The sequence below is a fragment of the Drosophila mojavensis genome, unplaced genomic scaffold (assembly GCF_018153725.1).
Source record: "Drosophila mojavensis isolate 15081-1352.22 unplaced genomic scaffold, ASM1815372v1 contig_80, whole genome shotgun sequence".
NCBI classification, from domain to species: domain Eukaryota; kingdom Metazoa; phylum Arthropoda; class Insecta; order Diptera; family Drosophilidae; genus Drosophila; species Drosophila mojavensis.
The window spans coordinates 6211693-6238251 of NW_025318906.1; the positions used below are offsets into that span (position 1 = coordinate 6211693).

The window sequence follows — 26559 nt, forward strand, 5'->3', positions numbered from 1 at the left end:
CTTTTCTTTGAGGGTATACTTAGTAAACGTTTTACTGGCTGCACAGCCAAAATTTGTTTAAATGTATATAACTTAATTAATAATATTTTTTGTTTTAAGCTATGCAGATTTGCGCTGATTAATATCATTTATTTGGATTTGAAGTCATTCATAAACGTTTTACTGACTGCTTTAATTTCTTAGAGAACTTTTAAGTGCATGAAATGCATGTGATATATATAACTGATATGCCTTGCTCTGCTGGCTTATAGGGCATAAAATACTGCACATGCCACAGGCCAGCAAAAAGACGCTAGCTAGGCTCGCTGGCAGCCTCGACTGGCTGCTCCCTGCTGTTGCCTGCTGCTGCTGCTGTTGGTGCTGCTGCTGCCGTTTGCATCGCTTCACGTTCCCCACACAATAAAACTCGACATGTGAACAACAATATTATCAACGTCATGGGTCCCGCTTGGACAGACAGCCGAAGGGACAGAGACAGAGACAGAGAGAGAGGGAGAGGGATATAGGCAGAGGCAGTAGCACAGGCAAAGTCTGCTTACTTGTGCCCTTATAGCAAAAAGGGCCACAGCGACGAGGAGGTTCCCTTATGCCAGTGCATACATACATATACATTCATATATATACATGCATACGTTATTGTTTGTGTGTGGCTGTATGTGTAACCCCTGGGGATTTCGAGCGTGTAATGTATGCTTTTCATGTTTTTTGTTAGCCATTGTGTTTGGCTAAGTTTTTCCTCTGCTTTTTTGCGCTTCTTCATTTTATTTTGCTAGCAACGCCATCTAGCGGCGCGGTAACTCACTAACTCACTCACTCACTCACTGGCTGGCTGGCTGGCTGGCTGACGACATGTCCTGCAAACAGTTTTAAATTCAAATTCAGACAACGGAATATATATATATATATATGTATTAAAAAAAAAAAAACAAAAAACAAGGAGGCAACACAGTCAAGTTTTGCTGCGAGTTTTGTTAATTTATTTCTACTCTTTTTTCTCTGCGTTTTTTCTTTTTTTCATATTTTTCTGCCCACTGCAAAAGGCAGAGCTCGTTGATTACGCTGCCTACAGACACACACACACAAACTGAGGGCCATTCCTCGACATGGACCTGGCAATCGGGCTTTAGCTTGTTGTGCGTTTCCCCCCGCCCTTTAGCTCCCGCTGCCTCTCCTTTGGACCCCCCCCCCTCTACTTCACTCTTTTTTGCGGCGCTTTTGTAATTGCAACGAGCGTGTGTTTCGTGTGTGTGTGTGTGTGTGCCGCAGATACGAGAGGCTGCCGCTTTTTTGCGGCCCTTTTTCAAGTCACTTTTGCAGTGGTTTGCTATAATACCATGTAGGGATTATATATACATAAAACATATAGACACACACATATATATGTATGTATATATACATACGTTTTCCTCTTATATTTCCCCATGGGCAGTAAGCCTATTAAATTCTTTAGCATTTTGATAGTTTGTTTGTTTAAATTGTATTTTATTTTTGTGCATAAAGGCTTTGTTTATAATGCTGTTTTAATTGAAATTTTTGCTATTGCTCAAATTGTGTGCCAAAGCCCTTAAACAGTCTGCTTTAAGCTCATTGAAGCAGATGCTCAACTCAAATTAAGTCGTTTGGCAAGCTTTAGGTTCATTGAAGCGCATTAAAATATTTGAAAATAAAAGCTTGCATAAACAAGGTTTTATTTTGACTAAATAGGTAAAGCTTAAGCTACATGTCTATATTTTTAACAGGACTAAAAGCTTCCATAAAGCGCATTAAAGCTTATTACATTCACTTTTCTTACAATTAATTCCCACAAGCTTCTAAAAAAAACTTATATGGAGCTATTTATATAGTACTTAAGTAAGACTTATACAAACTAACAGAAATTAAACTAAATTAATAAAAACTGCACAAAGCTTAGCAGGATAAATCAGTCACAAAAGATAAATCCAAGTCTTGAAAGATTAATCCAAGTCCTGAAAGATTAATCCTAGCAGTCATACCAACTACGAAAGATTAATCCAAGCTATGCATGACTAAGCCATATTACAAGAAATTAGTTCCACTCATTAAAGATCAATCAAAGTTATGTAGGATTAATCCATTGTATGAAAGACTGTTGCCAGTCACATCAGATTTGCCTCGAGATTAATCCAAGTGAGGGTAGTATAATCGTTTGTTCTTCACAACAACGGCTAATGTACTGTAAGTATCTTTCAACCTGTTCTCTATCACACAGCAGGACTGTCATTAGCAATTAGCTCGAAGGCAGAAAAACGAATGAGTATTTCAGCATTATAATATGTTGGACTTAATTAGCTGAGTGCGACGCGTTGCTGGCTCCTCTCCTCGGTCGCTTTTAATGGCAAATAGCAACATGCACAAAAGCCACTTCAAGTAATCAACTTGTGTTGAGGTGAAAATGTTGATTAATGTCTGTGGGATTAATTACAGTTAATTGTTATAAATATTGGCGACAAGGTGAAGCGACAAAGGATGTCGCTGGAATTTGTAACAAACTAATCCCAGGTTCAATGTGCGCAGCTGCGTAGCGTTAGGGCAAGGGCGGACCGGAGCAGGCCGGGGCGGGGAACGTATAGTGTAACAAATATGCTTAATAAATAAATGCGGAGAGGCAATGGCATGCAGCAAGAGCATGAAATGCGAGGTATGAGATGGATGTGGCACGTATAATTACGTAGCCGACACCTTTGCCACTTTTGGGGGTTGCAAGCAGCGCAAAGGGGTGGCAAAGAAGCAGACGTTGCTACAAAATTATTTGCTGAACAAACAGGAAACCCTAAATGGGATGAGCACAAAACGGAACTGGAGGGAAAAAGAAAAACAAAAACTAAATACGGAAATGCCAAGGGTTCGAGTCAAGCACAATACAAGGCAATCCGAATGAGGGTAGAGCCATTTTGCACCCCTCGACGTCTGCTGATAACCCAAAAAATAATACCCGAGGGACAGACGGACGCTGTTGCAGCTCAGCATATTAAATGCTAATTTTCATTTGATTGAGTGAGTTTGGCAGCCTGAAAAGGACAAAGGACGTAGGACGTAGAGCGCAGAGCGTTGGACGCCGTGGCCCGGCATAACTGTGATTCATTGTCCGGCGCAACGAAGCGTAGAAATAAGCAAAACAATGCGAGAGAGAAAACTAAGTTAAGTGGCATGAAAACTAATTGATTTGCGGATTAATTTTTAGACAATGTGTGAAAAGCAAAATCGAAAAAAAAAATTCTTATAAAAAAATCTCGCACAGCTGTCGACGAAGTCAAAAGTCGTCGCTGCACGGAGAGTGTGAGGGACTAGAAGTGGAAACTAAAGCAATTGTACGCTCAATTCAGCCTCAAGTGGCATTAAACTGCCAGAATCCGGGGCTACAGAGATACTTGAGTCACATATGCATATTTTCGTATATACGTATATATAAATATATATTGAATGCGACTCGCAACATGAATAAATAAAATGGCAAACAGTTAGCGGGGCAGGGCTAAAGCAGTGCAAATATGTACATACATATATACATATCCTTGTAGCAAATGAAAATTCAGGCACACACAAGCAGAAGCCAACGATTGCATAGCATGAGAAATGCGATTTGTACGTGGGCACAGTGGTACAAGACATGCGCTAAATCAGTACAAAATACTAACTGTTGAGGCAAATGAGAGCTGTTACTGTTAAGCAAAATGCTGTAAACGTCAAATTAACATAATGCGCGTATGCTAAATCTTGATACATTACAGAGAGTGACTGAAAGCTGTTTACTGTTAACAGGAATATGCTGCAATGCTCATATGTTAATAACAGCGCCACTCACTGGCCAGAATTAGTTACGCTCAAGCGCAAAGCAGAAATAATCAAAATATCCCAATCCCATCTCTCTCTTCCTCTTTCTCACCCTCTCTTAAATTCCCCTCCCGTTGCCCACTCGAACTCATATTGAAGTTTACTTAAGCTTCAGGTTTACTCGCAAGCACTTTTTAATTGCAGTTTGCTTATCTGATGAAGTTCTCCGTGTACCACTGTGTTTTCGTATGTTCTGTAGTTGGGTGTGTGTGCTTCGATATTTTATATGCTGTTTGGCATGCAAATTGTGTGCTGCCTCTGCAACTGCCACTGCCACTGCCTCGACGTCTGTCTCTGTCTCTGTTTCTCTTCCCCTTCCTTACCATATTATACTGAAGCTTTGGGCTCTGCCCGTTTCCAGTTCAATGCACAAATACACAAGCTGGCAAAAGGCAGTCCAAAGAAACATTCAGAGACGATGAGGAAGAAGAAGCAGAAGACGACGAGACCAAGCGGCAGCAAGAGACGCAATTCAATGAACGGCCAGGGGGAGGAGAACAGAACAGCAAAAAGGGGTGACGACGACGGCGTCTTGAGTTACAAGCAGAGCGAAAGAGTGAGATAGAGAGGGAGACAGAATGAGAAGAGCAACTTTTGCTGATGCATATCTAAAAGCATATTAAGAGTCTACAACAACAACCACAACGACGTATGGCTGGTAAGTGTGTAAAATGATCAGCAATGCAAGTTGCAAAAGCAAAAGAGAGATAGACAGCGGGAGAGACGGAGAGGGAGTGACAACAGAGACAGAATGGCAGGCAGTCAGTCAGTTGTGTGGTTTGGACAAAGCGCCGGCAACAGCTTAAGCAAAGAAATACACACACGCACATACATATATACAGATACATACACATATGTGTGTGTGCTGGACAGACAAAAGCTGGTGTGGAGTAGGGCAACGTGCCAGGCAAGACAACAACGGCATTAAGCATGCACAGCCAGAGAACAGAACAAAACGTGAAGGAGGCGGCGAAGGAGCAGTGAAAGGAGCGCTAACAACAGGGGACTGCACACACACACAAGCACACACAAGGAGAACAGGGCGCGTCCATGTCGCATATAAAACTGATTGCGGTGAACTATGCGAATGTTTTAAGTGTGCGCCCAAGTACACGCACACACACACACACTCACTTACAAAACTGAGAATGTGTGCGTGAAACTTTTGTTTTTTGCTGTGGCAGCAAAAATCATAGCAAAGAACAAACAGGATGTTGTGCCATGTATTGAAAAATCAAAGCAGCAGACAATTTATGTAATTGCAAATTTGAAATTTCTAAGATAAAAATTTTTAAGATACAATTTTCTAATGAGAAAGGTATTTTTTATTCTTGCGGGGTTTTTTTTCAATATTATGGGAATTTCAAGTAGATACAAATTCTGAAATCTGAAATCTCACAATTTATGCTCTTAAATTGATCAGTTGTAAGACGCGCGGCACCCACGCTAAGAAGATGTTGCCCGAGGCCAAACACAAGCAACAACCCCAACAGCACTAGCGCACAACAATAATAAAACAATTCCATTCCATACACACGCAAAAGCCATTCCCCATTTGCGATTGGGCCATGCGCCGTGCCAGAAATAAAATCTATTGTCTGCCAAAAAGTTAACGCACTTTATTGCTATTGTGTTCAGGCTTGATGAAGAGCGTGAGAGGAAGAGAGTGTGTGGCAGAGAGAGGGGCGAGCTGGTTGAGGGCCACTAAACAGCTATTGCTTTAATGTTGTAAGTGTGCGAGCATGTGTGCGAGTCTGTATGAGTGTGTGTGTGCGTAGAGCTGCTTCAAGTAGCTCTAAAGCTCATTTGTCAAGTGAGCTTCGCAACTTTGCGGCAAATGCGAAACAGAGCAGCAAAAAAGAAGCACGAGCAGTAGAGCAAGAGTTGTGACTAAGAAATACCCCGTACTTTAATTACATTTAAAAACCTAATTTTTTCATTTTATATTTTGACTAGTTTTTTAAAATACTCAACTATTACAACTGTTTGATCAAAACCCATATACCCTTTCTAGCTCACTATAGGGTATTACAACGAAGACCAGGCCAGGCCAAGCCAGGCCATGCCAAGCCAAGCAGCACAAAAATGTTGGCAATACAATATTTTGCCATTATGTCGAACAATAACAAGTCGACATAAGTAGATGCCGTCGCAGCAGCAGCAGCAAAAGGAAAATAAGAAGTAGAAAGCAAAAGAAGACGTAAGTCAAAGAGAGAGAGAGATAGAGAGGGAGACAATCTGAAGTAGCATACGATGCCGGGGCAGCAGGCCAGCAGAGACCCGAGACCCAAGACCCAAGATCCAACCAATAACAGCAGAAACAACAACAACACAGAGCAGGCAAAGAGCCAAGCGAATGCGAATAGCTGCCAATTTCAGGCTTAAGTGTTCTTTTGACCCAAACCCCCCTCCAGCCCAGAGCTGTCCCCCACCCCGCGCACGTACGAACATAATGATGGGCACAGACATTGGCACATAAGGGAGAGCGCACAAGCAGCGAAGCAGCGCAGCAGCAGAGCAAAGAGTAACGACGCATATGAAATTTAATACCACTTCACCTTTTTTTCTCCTTTTGCGTTCTTTATTTTTTGTGCAGAGTAACTGCGTTGGCATCCGGCGCTCGCACACTTACACATACACACGCACACACAGTGTCGTCCCGCTCTTCAGCTTACATTCAAACAGATTGAGCGCTTTATTAAGCGCATTTAAAAATTATAAAGACGCATAATAAAATACGCGTTTATGTTCATGTGTATGTGTGTATAAGAGAAGAGTTATGCAATGTAAAAGCTGTGAAAAGTTAACGGCTGAAAAATGCGGCCATTTCCCAACGAGCACACAAAAAAAGGAAACAAAATGCGCTTGAAATTGAGCCAGGAATTAATGAAAAAAGAGAAAAAGCAACAGCAACAGCAACAACAACGGAAAAATATTTGTATGTATTTCACATGAGCAAGCACAAACAATTTTCAAAACGACATGATTTTTCAGTCAGCAGCAGATGAAGGCGAGTGCAAAGAGCGGGTGAAAGGGAGGAAGAGGGGCAACAGCAAGGGGAGTTGAATTGAAAAAGAAACTCGAACTCAACAACGCGCAAAGCAAGAGAGCAGGAAGAAGCAGACAAAGAACAAGAAAGAAGTAAAGAATTTTTTTGTTGTGTGTGTTGCTCTTCCATGGCAAGAGAACGTGGCATGAATAGCAGCAACTGCAACAACAACAAAAACAGCAGCAGCAAAAAAAAAAAAAGCAAGAGAGCAAAATTAATATTAAACAAAAAAGTATATTGCTTGCCAGCAAGAGAGAGGGGCACAAGAGGGTCGAAGAGAGCGCCAGACAACGGCAAGCTCTTGTATGAACAGCAAGCCAAGCAAAAGGAGTGCGCTGCGCTTCAAGAGAGCAAAAGGGGCGCCGGACAGCAGGCAGTGACAGATTGCAGGCACTGCGAGTGCAGTTGTTATTGTTGTTTGAGAAACAGCAGCAACAGCAGCAGCAGTAGAGCGATTAAGGCGCCCTTGGCTGCGGCGCTCAACGACGAAACAACTGTCGACCTGTCGACTTGTATCTGTTGTACTTCGCTCCCTGTCGCACCACCATCACCACCCGCTCACGTTCCCGTGCCAACGGAGAGTTGCTTAACTCCGGTGGCTGGTTATACGGTCTCTGGTAAGCTGCGGCTTAGCGCAAAATAAAGCGCAACAAAAACAAAATGCAAGTGAGCAAATTTTTAAAATGCCCTAAAAAGGCATTAAAACAGATTGCAGAGACTGACAGAGCAGCAGAGCTAGCGACTTGACGAAGCTCATTACGTATACACATATAAAAGAGAAATATACCCGCAATATAATTTATGCCACACTTCAAACGCCTGCCTGACAGTCAGCTCCACCTCTTTTCTTACCTCTCTCTCTCTCTCGCACACTCTGCCTAGATAAGCTGTTTGTTTTAATTAAGCCGGCGAGTAAAGCTGTAAAGCAAATCGAAGCGGAAACATTTTCAGCACCATTAAAAATGCATTATAAATACCATGAATAAGAGAGACTGGCAGAGGGAGAGGTTTGCATTTTGTTTTCATGTTTCTTTTTTTTTTGGGTAAACGACGTGTAAATGTGCATAAAATGTGTGCCGTATATATACATATATGTATGTAGATATGTGTGTGATTAATTGCATGACAGCACATGCATACGAAAAGCAAAGGGGTGGGTTGAACAAATTGAAACAACTTGAGATTCGTTGCGTGGAACAAAATTAAAATGAAATTAACATAAAATTGGCAAGGCAAACGGCAGCCACAAAACAGATGGTGGCATACAAAAAGAAAATAATCCATGTAATTGAGTTAAGGAAGTTGCGGTGTTTGATCCTCAAGCAAATTATACTGTGGCGAGGGATATTTTTATTGGAAAGGAATTATCTGTAAAAGGAATTGAGATAGTGAAAAGTAAATTTTTTATTTGAAAGGAAATATATTTTAATGGACATTTCACTCTTATTGTCTTTCTCTACTACAGTTACGAACAAGTCGCAAGAGCATCTGCATGCACGCGATGATCGCTAATTTTAAATGCTGCACGCTGCCGTCTGCTAAGTGGCCGCGGTCCATAAACTAGACTGCATAATGATGTTGCGGCAGTCGACAGCTGCAACAACAACAACAACAACAATAACTGGTGGCAGGCCCATGCACATAATTCACTCAGTGCAATGCGAAGTCGAAGTTGCCAAGGCATTTGAAAAATTGCAATTGAAACTAATTCGGTTAAGTGCAAAATGGAAGAAGAAGCGCAAGATGGAGAAGCAGATGAAGAGAGCAGACGGTGTAGTGGACACACTCTTAGAGCCAACTGGTTCATAATTCATGAGGAGTTCCCGCTGTGAAACAAGTTGCAGCAGCAAATTTTCTCAGCAAAAAAAAGGCGAAAAGAGAAGTAAAAAAAGAGAGGGAAGTGAAGTGAAGTGTTGTGCGTGCGTGCGTGTGGCTCTCTGTGTGTGTGTAAAATTAACACCGTGACTTGCAATCAGCTCAGTTGTCATTATTTTTATTAATTTAAATCTCCATTTACAGACAACTCAACCAGTTAAGCATTTGCGTGTGCTGCGCCACCCCTCTCCCCCTTCACAAAGTTTCTCTGCCGTTACCTCAACAATTCCCGTTTCGGACTGCGAGTTTTTCCGCTTGGCTAAATTTATTAGCGCGACATTTTTATTGATTTTTTTTTTCATTTCTCATTTTTTTGCTTTGCCTTATTTTGTTGTTATTGTTGAACCGCGACAAATTTGTTAAAGCAAATAATTGCAGTAAAAATTTGCCGACTGTTTTACAGTAATTTACTAACCATTTTGTTATTTGCTTTTTCCGTTTTTTTTTTTCTTTTATATTTAACTGCTTACCTAATGAAGCCTACATGTGCGGGTATTTAACAAAATAAAAACAAAAAACCTAGTCTAATTACAAATGCAATCAATCTGTTCAACTATTTGCATAGTTATTATGTTAAATAAGTAAGTAGAGAAAGATCAAAGCAATCGGAGACGCTTTAAAGGCGTATAATCGAATTTGGACGGGTAATTTAACTCTTTTATAACTGTCATACACACAATAGTCATGCTCTCCTTGTTGTTCACTGTCTTAGTCAGTCTCTATTTGTATATGCACGAGCTAAACTAAGTATTAAATGTTAATTTGCATGTTTGAACTTTCGGCATTTGCCTTTGGCAGCTGTTGCGTAAGCGCTCTCTTGAACTTTGAATAACTAAAGTAAATTAGCGTTCGCTCATTGAACTACAAGCAGAGTATATTTCCCATTGCTAATCTGTCAATCAACACTCTTAAAATCTTGCACCTCTTCAGACACTCTGTCTGTCTATGTGTGTGTATTCAGCGTTTAATTGTTTGCGCTAGGTAAATCTTGTACTCATACAAATAAAAATAATACAAAAAAAAAAAAAAAAAAAGAGTAAGCGCAAAATATAATCAGAAAATATTTACACAACTTATTTGTGTGGCTGGTAATATTTTTATATTTTTATATTTTTTATTTTCGTATTTCTTAGCCGCAATGCGCTGTGTAAATACAATAAATATTTGACTTTAAAGCAAGAAAAATAAAAATAAAAAACAAAACAAGGCAGCGCGCTGCAATTGGCAAACAAAAACTGCAGGCAATAACAAAGCAGGCAGAGAAAAGAAAAAACGAGCAACACCAGAGAAACACCAAAAACAACAAAGGAGCATGAGGTGTCTGTTTTCACAGCCTTTTTGGCATTGTGTGTGTGTGTACGTGTGTGTTTAAGTATGCGTGTGCTTTGCCTTCTCTTTGCCATTTCTGCATTTCTGCCTTTGCCGCTGCTGCTGCTACTTCTTCTTTATCTACTTGTTTGTCCAGCCAAGCGATGCGGGCGTCGCTTTGTTGCCTTTTGGTTCTCACTCTCTTTAAAGCTTAGCTAATTTGCTTGGCGCGCCAATTGAGACCGGCGGACGGCTGCACAAAGCGCAACAAGCAACAACAACACAAAGACGAACAACAACAAGTAAAAACGCCGTTTCGCAATTTTCAATTGTGCACGTCAAAGTGTTAAAACGGCACGCGATTTATTGCACATGCCGTTGTGTGTATAAATACATACATATGCATGTGCTTAAATGGGTGTGTGTGTCTGTGTATGCGCTTCTGAGTGGTTTTTCAGTAGCTGACGCTGCCGCCGCCAGTTCTGCCACATCTCCTGCGTCTTAGATGCGCTTAATTAGACAGTGACGCTCACGTCAGCGGCGACGTCGACGTCAACTGCGTCGCAACGCCAACGCTTTGGCTTTATTGATTTACGGCCAGCAATCAAGTGTGAAATTGACTTTTACCAACATCGCTGCCAACCCTCAACCCTCCCTCCGCAAACAACAGCAGCGAGGCGTGTAAATATTTGTTGCGCTTCAAATATGCAACGGTTAATGTGTGTGTCTGTATCTCTCTCGGTCTCTCTCTTTGGCAGGCACGCCTGCATTTCATTTACGCCTCATTCGAATTTTCTTTTAACAACTTTGTCATGATTTATAAGCTGCTCATTAATCTCGCTCGTTGTCTAACTTAAACACGTTTTTAGCACTCCCATTGAGCGTGCGAGTGAGATGGCCAGAAAATCAAACTGCTGCCATAAATAATCGCAGTATGCGTTGTCAATAGACTCCACTCCAAGCTATGATATTTCAAGCCAGTTTAAGAGAGTAGCTCAAAAAGTTTAGCTAAGTGTCAGCAAATATTATTAATTCAAACTCTAGTGACTTTCTACAACACTAATTAACTTCACTCAAGTCATCAACTCAACTCATTTCTCTTAAGCTGCACAGCTTATTGGCTTATGCCATTATTACATACTCTACAAAATATCAAATTACCGCGCACTCACACGCATGCTCTTAATCGTTTGTGAGCTTATGGTTTAGCCCTCGCTTAAGACATGTCGCAGCCGCAAGAGAGCGATACTTGGAGAGTCGTGTGTCTTTTATGCGGCTTCCCACCCCCTTTGGCCCCTCTCACACAGCTGACCAGAGCAAAAGAGAGCATAACTTTAAATGCAACTAATTTGTGTGATGACTGTGTATGTGTGTGTCTGTGTCTGTGTAGCCCCCACACTTGAAATTGTTGTTGCTCGTTTTCAAATTGGGTCTCATAAATTACGGCAATTATGTTAATGCACCCAGTCGCCGTTTGCTCTGTGAGAAACCACAGAATCGAGTTGAATGTCCATATTAAGCAATTTGTAAAAAAAAATAAATAAATAAATAAATAAAGAGAAAAATACCCTGAGGTCTTTTTTTCTAAACATTGAATTGTATGTGTATGTCTATAATCGACTCGTGTACACCACGTCTACAATTACCACGCAAATGTCCAGAGTAATAATAATACTAATAGTTTTAATAATGACGTTGATAATCATATAAGCTAATGATTATTATGATAATCAGGCAAGTAATTGCAAACAATTGGCAATTGAAGTAAATTGCACAATGCCTCAAATGCATTCAAATTAAATAATTTTTTCAAAAAGCCAAGACCTCATCTGCCTCTCTTTTATTGCTTAAAAAATGAATAAAAAAAAAAACAAACAAACAAAAAAACGAACACACAGCTAATCATAAATCGCAGCAGCAGCGAATTCATTAAACATAAAACGTGGCTACATAAAAAATTCATAAGAAAATACATAAATTAAGGCAAAATATAAAATAATATGCCATAATCTTTTTATGGCCATAAAGCTTAAGCCGAATTGATATGTGGGAGAGAGCGTGAGAGAGAGAGGGTGAAGAAGAATGTTGAGGGCTGAGCGCAGCTGCTTGTCTTAAGAGGGTAGATTAACTTATACAAGTTGAACTTAACAGAAATATATTGCATGTGCTTAAGAGATAAATATTTACAGTTAGTTTGAGATAAAGATTATTTTCCTACATTCTTTAATGTATGTTTCCAAGAGAGGAGCATTTGTCTAACTATGTACATAACTGCTTTATAGGGCATGTCAAAGTCGAGACACATTCAAGTTATTGTCTGTCCACTCCCTTGCTATCTCACTCTCTCTCTCTCTCTCATTGTCTGTCGCTGCTTTATTTACATTCAGCCGCGTCTCAAGCAGCGCTGTCGGCGACCGCATAAAATCAACAAAACTGGCGAGTTTTATTTGCGTGGCGGGGTAGCTAAGCCGCCAAATAAAGTATCATAAAAGATATCAAAATAAATATGCGAGAAGAACTGCTGCTGCAGCAGCAGCTGTGCCAGTGCCAGTGGCAGCGCCGCAGTTAGCGCCGCAGTCAGCGCCGTATTCAGCGCTTGGCCATAAAAGCTTTGCTCAGTAGCAGCGCAGCACAGCGGGCGCTCTCGTTGCTGTTGTTGTTGCAGCAGTAAACAGCAGCAAAAAAAAAAGGTGCTTAGCTCGGTATTTAAGCGAAGCCGCAGCCAAAGGAGACAACCTAAAAAAAAGTCGTCGTCAGTCAAAGACGCAAAGAGAGCGGACAGACAAACAGTTAGGCAGCGCTGGATGTTGATGAAGAGAGGCATGACAAGAGATGCTAAGAGGGGCATGAGAAGAGAGGCTGTTAGCAGATGCTTTTTGCTGCTTGATTTGAAAAGCACGCTTCGCTTGATGAACTATGCTGAGCGCGCCCCTCACGTCCCCCTTACCAACATGCTCATTACATTAATGCCACGCCCAGACGCAACAAAAGAATAAAGCTGAAGATGAAGAGGAAAAACCGACAGCGCCGTTTGACGATTCAACAACAACAACAACAACAAGACAAACGACATACAACAAAATAAATATGCAATAACAAAAGAGCGAAAGAGCCACAAGCAGTAGAAGAAGAAAACAAAAATAAATAAAAGGCCGCTGGCAAAATAAACAAACAGCGTGAATTTTATGAGATACACGAAAAGCTCAGCCATATAAAGAGAGGGAGGGAGATGGAGAGACACAGATACATCTGTATCTATTGGATACATTTTTATGACTCTTGTTCATTTTGTTTACAACAGAAACGAAATATATAGTAGATATATGTAGACATTATTGTAAAATCAATCTTACTGGCATATTGCCCAAAATCGTGTGGCCTAAAGATTAATAATTTGCTATTTGGCCAAGGCGCCAGGTGAATGGCGTTAGGCATAGAATCAACTATGTAAATTCAACAAATTATTCTATATAAAGAGCCTGTTGTTAATAAAGCCAATTTAATAGCCTCTTTGCTACTTTTAGCTGGCCAATAACAAATGAGAATTTTGTTGAAAATAAAATTGAGGCCTGTTTATTCATAAAATATTTGTATATAATGGCAAGTAATATAGTTTTTATATTGTTATGTATTAGTACAAAATATCGAGTCAATCAGACAATGTGAACTCTCAGTAAATTTAAACTGCATATTTTTAAAATTTACATATAAATATTAACAGTATATTCATAGTGTACATTTTGTTCATTAAACTTTACATATACTTAATATTGACTCATTGAATAGCCGTATATGTATAAATAAAATTAAAATTCCTCACACTATTAGCATAGTTATGCTAAAAATTACATTTAGCTAGTCTAACATTCCCTTAAGACTTCGCTTCGTTAAAATTATATTGAACAATGGCAGCTTCTTTTCATCAATTAGAGAATTTTTAAAGTCTAACACAAAGTGTTAAATATTCAGCATAACATTTTGTGTATGTCTAACATAAAATGTTGCATGCTTAACATAGCTGTTGAATGCAAAGCAAATCTTTAACATAACTAACCAGCAATCATGTTCAATAACATTAACATCAACATTTAACAACATGTTAGGCAAATACAAATTTCTGCAAACACTAACATAGTTATGTTAGGTCTATCAACATTAAGATTCTTGCCATTGTTCGCTAACATAGGCTTAACATAGTCTTAACCAGAGCATCTAAGCTTCGCTGTAGCTTTAGCTTTCATATTTCATATTGTTTTTGTTGTCTCTTGCTTTTGATTACGCTGCTAAATTAAATTTAGCGCATGGCGTTTGCGTGTTGCTATTTCTGGCCTCAAATGACGGCGCGTGTAGCGATCGCAATTTAGATACAGATATGTATAGCGATACAAAGAAGAGAAAGATATAACAGACATCTCACACACACACACACACACACACACACACACACATACATACATACATATATTAGACGTATGTTAACAACGCACATTTTGGCATTTATCCAGAAATGCGATTAGAGGCGTATAAAGATCTCATGTGAATGATCGCCATTTGAAAGCATCCGTCAATTAGCAATGAAATATAATGTTCAAGAGAATTCCAACAAAATGAACGAAATAAGGCTGAAAAGATCTTTAAATTGTTCACACAATGTTTTCGCATTCATATTCAAATTTTCTGACGATCGCGTATAAGGCGCCAGATATCATTAGAAAAATACTATTATGTATATACATTTATATTCATATATGTATATAGAAAGAAATTTATGTATATGAGAATATTTTTTTCGTTTATCAGGCTTCTAAATGAATCAGGGCTAAAGAACTGAAGTTTCAGTCTCTATCAACCATACGTAAACAATAGTTTAAGTATTGGAAAACCCCTCCATAGAGATCCAGACAGCCCCTTCCACTCATGTTAAGCTTAATTATAGTTAGTCTATAAAAATGTTAACTTTTTTATGTACAATTATGAGCTGTCCATTCAAATATTGGCTGATTAAATTATTGAAATAAAATCCCAGACAAAAACTGGGCTGAAAGCTGTGTGGAAAATTGTATAGCCCACTCTCACCTGGCCACATTTTGTGCCCTCTGTCACTCCGGCTCTGACAAATTGCATGATTTAATTATGTGCATAGAGCCGTAAAGAATTTATTGCAATCTATTTATTTGTAATTATGAAATATTTGCATTTCACATGCCAAACTGAATAATTACGCTTTCCCACATAGTTTTCCCCACAGTTTTCTTTTTTTTTTTTCATTTTCATTTTCTTTTTATTGATTGCATGTTATCGGGAATTGTTTGCATTTCATTTGGAATTTGTTGCTGTCAGAGATATGTGAAAATAAATATTAATTACATTTATCAGCTTTTTATGTATTCAGATTTTGTATTTTTTTTTTTTCATATTTTTTTTAATTTTTATTTTAATTTATTGTTGTTGCTTGTTTATTGTGATATTTGCAATATTTACGTATTATAATTAATTGTTTTTATTTATGCACATTTTATGCCGCCAACAATGAATTAGTGGCTATCAAATGTTGACTCGCCCATCTACCCCCACCCCTGCCCCACACCCTCTTCCATTCAGAGTTAAATTGAGTTATCTGTGCTTCGAGTTGTCGCATTAAATTCAACTTGTTTAAATTGTATTTTTTTTTTTTTTTATGAGTTTATTTTTTGTGTCGCTTTCATTTGAGTTTGTTTTTTCTGGAAATATGCAAATGTAAAGCTTAGTAGATGTGACTAGCTGAATATATTAGTGGACAATTTCATTTGTATCTGTATCCGTAACAATGACTTGAAATCGATCTCTATCTGCATCAATAGCTGTTGCCGTATCGGTAGATCTATAACAATATCTTTAGATTCGTATCAATACGTGTATCTATAGATGTAGTATCTATACATGTATCTATAGATGTAGTAGTATCTAACTAAAGTTGGTATTAATATATGTATCCATGTATTTATCTCCATCTATATCAATTGCTTTATCCAAGATGTATATAATCTTTAGTTGTATCTGTATCTATAGCTAAAACTGATATGTATCTGCATATCTTTAACTGTATATATAGCTGATGTATCTGTATATGCATCAATAGCGCTAACTGTATCTATAGGACCATCTCTAACTGTCTCAAAATCTACAACTTAAAATGTATCTGTATCTATATGTATATACATAAATTGCTGTATTTCTAGTCGTATCTATGGCTCGCAATGTATCTGTATCTGTGCAGCATTAATTAATTATCAAAGCAGTCAATTTACATCTCTGACTTGTGCGCCTGGCATTGGCTGTGCGGCGTGTGTATCTCAAAAGAAACTCGCCACAAACTTCAACTCAATTTTCGCATTGACTTTTAAATATGCGAGAAAAAACGCAAGTTAACTGCGAGTAACTAGATCGTAGATACCCATTACTAAAAAGTTTTATGTTTTTTCTCTGAACTACATAAACAGTTAGACCTAATATATTATTCAAAGTTGTTTTCCTATTAAAATTTTGCAGTTTTGACTCATTCTTCTTGTTTCTGTTTCATATACCCACTTTTATTTACTATTTTCTTATAATTACAGGGTATTCAACAACAAAAATTAAAAAAAAAAGAGCTCATCACAATCAATTTGCCAGCCGCTGCGCCTCGTCGCTTCTCTTGTTGCTGAAAATTGAGTTTTTGCAGCTTTTATTCTAGTTGTCTCTTTTGTTGCTTTAGTTGTTGTTGCTATTGTTACTACTGATGTTGTTGTTATTGTTGTTGTGGCTATTGTTGTTGCTTGGCCCACATTATCTAGTGAACGTTGAACGCTTTCGTGCCTCTGGTGTTGTTTTTTTTTCTTGGCTATTTTTTTTTTTTTTTCTACATGTGTTTAGCGTGTTCAGAAATTTGCTTTTTTAATGACGCTCTTGTTGATTGCGGCTTGTTTGTTTTTACTAAAAACCCGCCATATCATGTTCCCTTGCCCCTACCGCACTCGCTTCCTCTACACCGCCCGCCTGCCTCCCTCTCTCGCTCTGTTTTTAAACGTTCAGTTCGGCCTTTAACATTCGTTTATTATTATGAAATGTTGTACAAATTCGCAAATAAAAATACGAATTTTTTTTTTTTTTTTTAATGTTCAATTTTATTATTGTCTGAAATTTTGAGATTCGCTTAAAGTGGAAAGCAAAAACAACAACAATCATTTTTATGAGCTCTTGTCATCAAGCTGAATAGCATTTGAAATTGTTATTGATTAAACGCAATTAGAATGAATGCTATAAAATTTATTTATATGCTGAGGTTAAAGTAGAGCAAAAAATAAAATCAAATCAAATTCCAATTAATTGAACATCCAATTTTGGCTAGAGTATATTAATTTAATAAACTATATTAGATAGGTTACGATAAATAAAAATAATTCTACAGTATTCTAATAATTCTTTATATTCAATTTCATTAGATATATATATTTACTGAAGTTTAATTGGAATTTAGTTTTCATCTGAGCAATTTATTATGATATCATTGATTATTGTATCTATTATTGAATTAACATTTGATTTAATATTCAATAGTATTCTCTTATAGCGTGTATATATTTTATTGTCGTTCAGTTTTGCACAATTGAAATTCGCTACAAGCTTAAAACTTGACTGTTAATTTGCATGGGCGTATTGAAACGAGAGGCAAGCAACAACAAAAAAAAAAAATAGTAAAAAAAATGGGAAAAAAACGTTTGTCACTGTCAGACATTTATGAGAATTGAACAAATCAATTTGCTTTAATCGTGTCGACGAGGCGGGGCCCTGACAAATGGCCCAACTTAAGCGACTGAGCCGTATCTGTCTGTACAGATGTATATATGTACATACATAGCTCTGTTTGTGTCTCAGACTGATTTATATTAAGTCGCGAATACAGGGAGCCGAATACGAGTGGCGCTTGAAATAATTTTGAAGTCAGCTCAATTTCCATTTCTGAGCATAATCCATTTAATCATTTCAAAATTGTCGAGTAATACATGTATGCAGTTGTGTGAGAAGTAGAATGGTTCGGTATATAAGAGAATGTTTCTTCAAGTTTGTTAAACATTTAACATAGCATGAAATTGAAGTAGCTTAACAGTAATGCATTAGCATTTGACTTATTATAGCGTTAGTTAACATAAATCTAACATAGAAAGTAGTTAAAAGTGACATAACAGAAACTTAACATAATCGAATAACATATTCAAATCAGTTAACATAGCGTAGAAATGCTTAAAAGCCTGTTAACCTAACCACTGCCTATTTCAATTGAAAGAAATTTGACTAACATAAAATGAACCAAAACTTAACAGCATGGAATTGCCAGTGATATGGTCTAATTATCTTTTGCACGTGCTTTAACTGTTATCACAAAAAATTCGTTGCAAATTAACAGCAAGCAATAGAAATTTCAACAATTTATCACTAACTAATGTGAATGTCAACAGCAAAATTAAAATGTTATCTATGACAGACAGTTAGTGATACTAAGTTAACAAACGTAAGCTCAATAAACAGCTTACAGATCATTTAAATAGCATGAAGCACCTTAACAGCGACCTAACAGTATGCAAATAACATCGCACTTGCAAATAACATTGCAATTAACATTTGCTAGGCTAAACACCCATGTCTAGTAAATCATTTTAATGTATATGTCAACAGCATGTTAGCACACAATAACATTTTAGCCTTTTCAAATATTCATATTAGCAGCATCAGCAACAGCTGTTATAAATAATTATTAAATATGATGATATGACAATTTTAATGCTAACATAATGTTAACAGCATCAAATTAACATTTCATGTTGATTCGCATGTTAATTAAGCTCCGAAAATAAATGACAATGCTTGCCAAAGCAAAGATTAGGCGCAGGCAAACCAAGTCTTTAACTAAATATAATTATATTTACGTACAAGCATGTATGGGTGTGCTTATGTGTGAATGTGTGTGTGTGTGTGTGCATGGAATGTTTTGTCAGGCAATTGACACATTTGTAGCGTTCAAATTGTTATCGTCTCGAGGCGCAGAACGGTGGCAAATGCCAAACAACCAACAACAACAACAACGACAACGACAACAACAACAACAGCAGCAGCAGCAGTAACAACAACATCAACAAAGCCAATTACACTTTGCAGAAAAAGGCAAAAGCTCCCAATGCGCCAACTAAAAGTCAGTTAACGTATGTGTGAGTGTCTCTCTCTGTTTGTGTGTGTCTGTGTAGTTGTGCATGTATCTTGTACAAGTCTTGACTGCTGCTGCTGCTGCTGCTGTTGTTGTTGCTGTTATAGCTGGGAGCAACTTTTACCAGCGTTTGCCAGCGACTCCGACAGTGTGACAAATTATTATGTATGCCTGTGTGCGTGCCGGTCCCTGTATGTGTGTCTGTGTGTGTGTGTGTGTTTAATACATGCATATAGAGCATAGGCAGGCAGCTTTGGCCTGTCGCTGCCGGCGCTGCTGGTGCTAATGACCGTAACTAAGTTGGCGTCACGATTGTGCGCGCCACCAAGCCACCCTCCCTCTGCCTCTGCCTGTTCCCCTCTCTACTCCCACTTCAACCCCAACTGCCACTTGTGTTGCTTTTGTTTTTTTTTTGTGTGTGACTTTGGATTTAGCTAGCTTTTGCGGTTGCTCAGCTGGCTGGCGAACTGGCTGGGGCTGGGGCAGGGGCTGGCTAGCTGCCTTCTTACTGCGGCCTACTCGCTGCTGCCCATTTGTGTAAAGCATTTTTAATGTTATGACCGAGAGAGCGCGTCTAATAGATGCTTAATTGTGCGGTGGCTGCTACTGCTGCTGTTGCTGCTGTTCTGTATCTGTCTATCTATTGCTTGTATCTCTGGCCGTATCTGTAGCGCCATCTGCAGTCGATGACTAGCTGATGTTGCGGCTGCTGCTGCTGTGGCTGTTGCTGTTCTGTTTCATTATGTTTGTTTATAGAGCGTTTAACGCAGTCCGTTTGTTTAATTATCTGACAGCGCAAAAATAAAACACAAAAAATTCTATAAATGTATGTATAAATGAACGAAAATTAGTGATAAACCGAACATTATGAAAACATTTTAATATTAAGAATAATAGATTTTATATATATTTTATTTATGTAAATGCCTGAAAACAGCTTCCGCCCTATGCACAGCTGATAAATTTTATGCTGAGCACAATTAAATAAAAGCCATATTTTTGCTCTTGATTATATAACAAATATTAATTCTATAAATCATATTCAATTTTCCTTTTTCATCAACTTTCAAATTTATTTTACCTTTTATACTATTACAGCACCCTTAAAAGCGTGCTACTAAAAACTCATTAAAAATCAATCCTTTTAAAGTTGTAAAAAAAAACTTTCAATTACTCTTTATCTTCATTCGCATGGCAAACGTAAGCGAATTGCACAGTCATAAGTCATTAAGAAAATAAATGTCTTTATCATAAACACAAACACCACTTGCTGTACTCATATACACACAGACACAGCACACACACACTTACTCACTGTTGAAATTTCATAATTTCAACTAAATGCAAAACACGCCCAGGCAAGAACTTATCAAAGCAAAAACAAAAACACGCAACACAGCAGAAGCCAATTCTCCGTGTGCTAGAGCAGGCCAAAGAAGCAAAGTGATTGAGTGCGAGAGCGAGCGAGAAAGAGAGAGAAAGCGACAAACGCGGCGCCCAAAAGGGAGCTGAGTGGGCTACGTGCGCTTGGTCCTCCTATCCCTCCCCCTCCATTGCTTCTCTCTCACACTGAGCACACGGTTTGTTTATCGTTCGTCTTTCGGCCGGTTCGTCGTTTGGTCGCTTGGTCGTTTCGTCACTTCGTACTCCCCAACATGGCCGACCTGACTGCGCTGCGCGCCGCAGGCTTCATTAGGCAGCGTGATTCCTTTTTCATTTGTATTTATGCATGTATTTGCTCTGTTCGTCCCTTTTGTTTGTCGACGACGCCCCTTTTATGGGAATTTCTCTTAGCGAGTGTGAGTGCGTGTGTGTGACAGACTGTGTGTATTTGTGTGAGTGTGCTCGTGCACTTTAAATTCGTAATAATAAAAACTCAATGAGCCGTCATTTGCTTGTCACCGCCGCGTCACAATACACACACACATATACATACATACATACACACATAGAAAATAGCAGCGGGGGAAATATTTAATTCCCTAAATACTTAAAAAGCAAACTTCCCACGTTTAATGAGCGCGACATACAACAAAAATACGAAACGCAACAATTTAAATCGTCAGCCATAAATCTGAAAATGGCAATTTTTTTGACATGTTTTTAGCATGTTTATACATATTTATGGGCAAATTGCTGCGCAGCCGCCTGACGATTTCTAATCGCTTGAGCGGACGGCCCGGGTGTGCCGGGAGGTCAGATCAAACAAAAAAAACCCATTTAATTACAAATCGGCTTAAATTGAAACACCTTAATTGGCATTAACTTGAGGCAAGAGAGAAAAAAAATCAAAAACGAAAAAAAAAAAAGAAACATGCGCCCCGCAGCAACGGCAACGGCAACAGCAGCAGCCGCAGCAGCAGCAGCAGCAAGCGGCAATTAATCAAACTGGAAATCAATTTACTCTCTTGCCCGCTCTCGCTCTGCCACACGCAGCCAACTATCTCGCTTCCACGCGCAACAGCGAAACGTAAGGCGGCGGGGGGCCGTCTTTTGGGATTTATAGCATGCCACATTAAACAAATATACACATGTACACACATACATTCACACAGAGAGACGTTCACTCATATATTCATACATACTCACACACATGCATACATACATATAAGAAGTGTTTGGTTAGGTTTGCTTACTTGCCTTTTTATAAATCCAAAATAATCGCAATTTCTGCTGTTGATATGCTCGTTCCTGCTTCATAGACGACAGCATGCAGTCGCTGTTGTGGTTGTTGTTGTTGTTTTTGCCGTTCTTGTTGTTTTCAGTTGTTAGCGGCGACGGCAGTGAGCGACGTTAGGGGAGAGACACAGAATGGTGAGTAGTAGTGGATGGGTGAGAGTGGAGTATGATAGAGAATGGTGGGGAGCAAGGTGCGAACGAGGATTTTCGTTGCCTGCTGGCTCTGGCTTGCTCGCGCAGCGACCCTTGCACTCGCGTGCGACAGAGAGCGACTGAGTGAGAGAGTGCGGCCCGCAAAGTGAGCAGCGGTTTTTAGGTAGTAATAATCCACAAAAGAAACGCCGACGAAGGCGTTGTTGTTGGTGCTGCTGCTGCTGCACACAGGAAATGTAAATCCACAAATTTTCGTTGTTGTAGGCAGAGCTTTCCTTTTTCACGTCGTTGTTGTTGTTGTAGCCAATCTCAAGAATTATTTGCCATTTATATAAGAGCAAGAGCGAGAAGGGTACAGATTGCGCACACTCTTTTACTTTTCTTTTTTTCTGTTATTACTTTTTTTTATTTGACAAATATGCTTCTGGCAAATTTTCTTGGTTTATTTTTTTTTTTTCACTGCATGAACTTTTTTATGAGGTTAGTTGTTTTCTTTTTTTATTTCTTCTTCTACAAATACAAAAACGGCACTTTGTGTGAGAGCGAGAGCGCGCGAACGGCGAAGCTGTGTGTGCGAGTGTGTGAGTATGTTTGGAGCGCGCGCACACACACAGGCATACACAATTGAAGTAAAAAATACACGGGGGAGTTAGTTGTACAACGAAATGACCGACCAAACGACCAACCGACGGACCGAACGACAGACAGACGGAGCGACCGACCGACTTGACGCACGCGCGCAGACGTCACAATTAGTGAGAGCGACTAAGCGACCAACGACGAACGTTTGTCGGCGTTCTTTTACCGCAATGTTTGTGCGAAACATAAAAAACTCGCATATTCACACACACACACAACCATGCAAAATGTACGCATACATGTGTATGCATCGCATTTACAAACACACAAACATTTGCCTTAACGCCAACAACTTCGCTACGCGATGCTTCTGCTGCTCAACATTGTTGCTATAACCGAAAAAAAAATAAAAAACTGTCGCTCACTGCAGCCATAGTACAAGAGCGACAGAGAGCAGCAGCTGAGAGCGAGAGCAAGAGCGAGAGTAATGCACACATACATATGCACAGCTCATGTGAGAGAAGACGACGACGACGTCGACAAGCGGGCTGTATAGAAATTTTATTCCGGTATTATACGGCTGCTGTGGTTGTTGTTTTTGTTGTTGGTGGCAACATATTGCCACTGCCTTTTTGGCCGTTTTACTACTATTGCGGCGACTGCTTACTACTTTTTTGTTTGCATCAGTATTCGTATATAGTAGTGTATGTACATATATATATATGTATGAGTGTAGTTGTAGCTTTGCTTGTGTCAGTCAGCGACTGCTGATGATGATTACGCTGCTCTTTTCACACATATACAAATATATATATAAATATATACACACATACGCACGCACGCATAACAGTCAAGCCCAAGTGGGTAATTTGTTTTATGAGTAGCGGCGGCAAAAAGCACTTGTGTATTGTTGTTGTTGTTGCTTTTGCTGTTTCTTGTGAATGACAGACAGCCAACGAGTAATAATTTTTAATGCGTTTTTGGCATTTCTACACTGCTGCTGGTTAATTGCTTAAAGCACTCATGCACACAAACAGACAAACACAAACGCGAATACACCGAGAAACAAGACGCGCCGCGGCGAGCACGAAGAGAAGGTGGCATAGACGCAAGACAATTTTTTTTTAACACTTTTTGCTATTGTGTTGTTTGAATAAATTAATACACAAATACACGCACATACACACACACATGAGCACTTTATTATTTGCATAAATTATTGTGAGGCATGAAATATGATTTACTACCTTTGCCTATTTGCTCATGGAAATCTTATGGTTTAGCACACAATTTATGCTAAAAATGTTGGATTGTTTTTTTAAATTTTTTTTTTTTTTTTTTTTGTTATTTCTCATAGAACTTTTCGCCTAGTTTGCGTCGACAGTGTTTCATCCGTACTGTCCGCCACGAAGGAGCAACGCGTACAAAAAGCGCATAAATTGAGCGGCTCTCGCTGGCAACACAGCGGCGCGCAAGCCAGGGTTGCCAACTAAAGTCTTCAAGTAAACAAGCCAATAAACTGACAACAAAAACCACAAACTTTAAAACTGCAATAATCCACCTATTTTTTTGGTTATTAAAAATATAATCGTATTGTATAAAATTTAGTATATAACTTAACCTGACTGTTTATTTGGTTTTATCGCTCGTATGTCGACAACTCTGCGGCATTTGCACACGCATGCCGCACACTAAAGCATTCCCATACATATACACGTCGCACTCTCTGAGAGGAATTTCTTTAATGGCGGCGTTTTTGCTGTGCGCTCGCTCTCTGGGCGCTCTCGTTCTCGCTCGCGCTCAACGCCAGTGCCGCTGACTGCTGCTGACGCCATGTTGCGCAGTGCTGCTCTATGTTTATCTCTTTTCATTTTGTTTACTGTGACGTCGTGTGGTCTCACTTGCCAGCATTGCTGCTGCTCCTTTTGTAGAGTTTCTTATTGGCAGCATTGAGTTGGCACAACCAGACCAATAAGACTCCAATAAGAATAATTCATTATAAAATGAAGACATCTATAAAAAATAGTAGTTATTTTTGTGCTGTATTGATTTAAGCAAAACAAACAACTTTTTATTCAAACAAATAATTTAAAAATTCTCTTTATATGGACGAAATTCTTGAGCATACAGGGTATTTGGTATTTCATACAATTGCAATCACTCATATCTGCCTTAGCAAATTGTTTTTGGTCGAAGAAGAGAGAGCGCGGCAGAGCTGGCGACGTCCTCGTTGTCAATGTGCGTGCGGATTGATTACTGATTGGCATGTCGTTTGGCTGTTGCCGTTTCAACGACGTCGACGACGAAGCCGGCAGCGCAGTTAGCGGCTACTATTTATTTTTTGTTCGGCTGTTTCGGTTACCTCTGCTGTTTCTTGTTATGGTTGTTGTTGTTGCTCGAGCATATAATGACATAATGAGATTTATTAGGCGCAAAATAAAGCCATAATGTTCCGTTTGACCTTTGTGTACCTTTGACTGCCTTAATATTGTTTTCCTTTCGCAGGACACGTGCTCTAGCTTATTACATATCGGATGACACATTCTAAAGCTTTGCTGAATTTGACACGAATCACTCATCAATGTTTTTGTTGTTGTTGTTGTTCTTGTTATTGTTGTTGTTGATTTTGTTTCTCATTTTAAATTCGCCTTTGCTGCCATTGAGGCAAAAAGGCAAATAAACGTTGTCTGTCGTTGCCTTCGTCCTTTCTCTACGTCTCTTTCTTTTCGCCTTCTTCTTTTTTTTTTTTGCCTCTTATGTCCCATTTGTGTGCCGAAAAAAACTTGTTTGTGCTTCAACCTAATATACTGAGCAGCCCATCCGCCTCTGCTTCTCCTCTCCTTGCTGTTTGTTTTCTATTGGCATTCGTGCACGCTCTTTCAATTTTATTGCTGTGATTCTGATTCTAGTTGGATTTGACTACGCATACACACACATATACATATACACACGCACACATGCTGGCACATGCATTTGTGTATTTTTGTATGCTTCTGGGAATTGATATCCTTGTGCGCTTTTTGCTAAAGTTCAAATATTTTTCATTTTATTGCTTGCCATCTCATTCAACTCGCTCTCTCTCTCTCTCTCTGTATCTATCTCTCTCTTGCTTTCAAATGCGCACGGCAATATTTCAAATCCCGGCCAGCTCATAGGCAAAATGTTTGCTGTCACTTTGAACTCCTCCCCCTGGCCGCCCACTTAACGGCTCAGTGCGTTGCCCAGCAAAGGGACCTCAATTTGGCCAAAAAGGCTTTGTGCGTCTGTACAGTTTTGTGGAAAACTGTATATAATTCATACTATAAAGCGGCTTTGTTGCCACAAAATGTTGCACATCGTTTTCGATTTGGCTCCCCTTTTGGTCGCCCTGCGACTCCTCTTCTGATTATGTAATTATGAGAAATTTGTGCGAATGCTAATGAAGCCATTAATATTTTATGCGCCATTTAAACAGAGCGCAGCGTCAGCCACAAGGACCTTGTAATGGTGTAAAGGAGCACACAGCATGAATAATAAACAAGATACACTCACACACACATACAATCGCAAAAACTGGCAAAAGGCGCAACAACAACAACAACAACAGCAACCACTGAAGTCCAAGTTGCCATTTGCAAATACAACGATTGGGCAGTCAGACAGAAGGAGAGCGGGAGAGATGAAGAGATAAAGAGAGATACGGTTAGTCAGTCATACATCCTTGGCTGCCTACTTGGTGGCAGAGCTATGCCAGCGGGCTTAATGTGATTTTCAAGTAGTCACACACATATATTCACACTCACACACACACAGCCGCACGCATGCACAGCAAAGACTCCATCATACAGTCAAGCCCACATAGTGAATT

General features: G+C 39.2%; 1 long non-coding RNA gene across 1 annotated transcript; it reads right to left on the reverse strand.

Moving 5' to 3' along the window:
• Positions 1 to 22066: 22066 nt before the first annotated feature.
• Positions 22067 to 26445, reverse strand: LOC122757709. The gene is made up of 2 exons (XR_006357823.1): positions 23960 to 26445; positions 22067 to 22643 (listed from the first exon to the last, which is right to left on the reverse strand). It is a non-coding gene; the product is annotated as an uncharacterized LOC122757709 (long non-coding RNA).
• Between the last annotated feature and the right edge of the window lie 114 nt (positions 26446 to 26559).